Here is a 2,314-nt window from a genome sequence, read left to right as displayed (position 1 = left end):
TGGCTTTTTTAAAAAAAGCCGGTCTTTATTTTAAATTTTAAATAGATTAGTCATTGTTTGTTTTAAATATTTTGTTTGTTTTTAATACCACCATGTGGTGTATTACCTGTGATATTGTTTTTAGTGTAGTCATTAAATGACTGTTTCTGTGATATGGTTTTTATCGTTTATTTTTGTTTTTTTTTGTCACTATATGACCTTTCTGTGATATTGATAGGTGTTTTATTGTTTTAGTTTTTTCATTATTTTCACGTATTCTGGAGCTATATAGCCCGTTTGATGCTGATGCTCCTTATTGCATTTCATTTCCAATAGAGATATCAGAGTTCAAATCAACTAAAAATGAAATGCAGATGTGATCAGAAAAAACAGGATGAGAAATCATACGTATTTGAAAGCATACCAGATTTCACATAAAATATGCCCAGTCTACCAGAGACTGACGAGCTGCTCCACGTTGGAAACGATCTGCTCGAATAATGAAACCGGAAAACATCTTTTAAGTTGAATTGAGATATTAAATTGGTAAAAATAACAGAAGTTGACGAAATTTTGTCCCTATTTCCGGCCTACTTGTCTAAATCATTATCCAAAACAAAGTTAAAATCTACCGAAGTGACAAAAAACTTTTCAAGGCAAAGAATAAAATCATTTTTTCTGATGGTTTATTGGGGCAATAAAGATCTACAAAGCGCACTGGACGGCCATTTACGTTGACATCTAAAACGACTATCAAGATCAAAGCGTCCACATCATAATCCAAAGATGATCTAAGGAGGGTGGCCGCCCCAGAACTCCTATTACATCCAAAGGACCAAAAACATTTATGTAGCAGAATAAATTCAAAGCGTCTAGCAATGCGAATGCTTGAGACGCGAGTCTCTTGCAAGAAAATAATATCAAAACGCTCCAAAGATAAAAAGTTATTCAAATAATGAATTTTATTGGGTCCTAACAGTCCGTTGCAATTGATGGAAGCATTTTTAGTCCCATATATAAGTGGTTTTTTTTTTTTTTTTTTAAACAAGATATCCGAACCCTATCAAGTGGCAAATTCCGCTTCAACCGAAGAGTCATCGAGAAATGTCTCCTCCACACATAACTAAATCGCTCTCTAGCTTCTCTGTATCAGCCCTATTTATTATGGCCTCTTCGGACGAATCAAAGTTGAAGACTGACATGTCTTCTTCTTTACTAACGATAGTGGGGTCAATTCACTCCACAACCATGCCGCAAGCTTTTCGGTTTGCAACGGATGTATCATTCAAACTTGAAGCGCGCTGAGGCTTGGTTTTATGAGAATTAGCTTCAGCAGCAACTGATTGAAATTTACTAGATTCATGACTACTTTTAGATTTCAAAGGGGAAGAGGGTTGAGCAGCGAATTTTTTCGAGTTAATGTTGGACATGTTGGACGCGGAATCACTACTGACAGAGCTGATTTTAGACTGCGAAACCCTTCGCTTTTTAGCATTCTGTTTGGGAGTGAAAAATCCATCCTCATCTTCCCGATTGGAAGGCACTTTGCCAGTAATAGGAGGTGGTGCCGGGGGAGGATGTGGAGGCCGAAGCTGGCACAAAAACATTTGTTTTGAAATAATTTGGTTGGGGAGCTTTATTCAGAACATGAGCATAAGTGGAAACAGGATGTTGCGTTATTCCCAAGAATTTCCAATACAGGTGCATCAGAAGAAAAGGTTACATGAAAGGTTTTGGACGACCTTCCAGAACCCATTGACTTGATCAGCTTGGGATCAAAACCTTTCTCATTCAAGGTCCGTCTAAGCAATCCGTGCCCGACCCTAACAACCGGAACAAGAAAAGGAGAAAGCAATGAAGATCTTTGGCTTTATTCCCTCTTGTGGGGTTAATTTGAGTCGTTCTCGCTGCGCATAATGCCGGAAACTAGTACTCAAAATTTCTAGCAAAAACCCAAGCGTATTAAGAACAGATACTACACTTTGATCTTAGCCAAAAGGCCGAGAAGCGATACCTGTTAAGGGTCAGTTTGTACCTTTCCGCGATGGTCTCAATACAGTCGGTCTTTAAAAGGAAAAAAAAATAGATATTGAAAAAAGATCTTTTCTGTGAACAGCGTTCGTTCTTTCTTTCTTGTGCACTCAGGTTACGCAAATGCCAGTGCAACCCATTTCGATACATTTAGCAGAGAACTACGTTCTATAATATTCTGGTTTGCACAAGCAGCCTGAGACGTCAGTTTTCAGCTCATGGGAGGCACACGTCAATTTCCCACTTTTCGAAGGTCTAAGGCATATGCTAGTAGTAGGGGGGAATTCTTTTAATTTGTTTTATG

The sequence above is a fragment of the Lottia gigantea genome (genome assembly GCF_000327385.1).
Source record: "Lottia gigantea unplaced genomic scaffold LOTGIsca_259, whole genome shotgun sequence".
Classification (NCBI taxonomy): domain Eukaryota; kingdom Metazoa; phylum Mollusca; class Gastropoda; family Lottiidae; genus Lottia; species Lottia gigantea.
Note: the sequence above shows the minus strand (reverse complement) of the source record.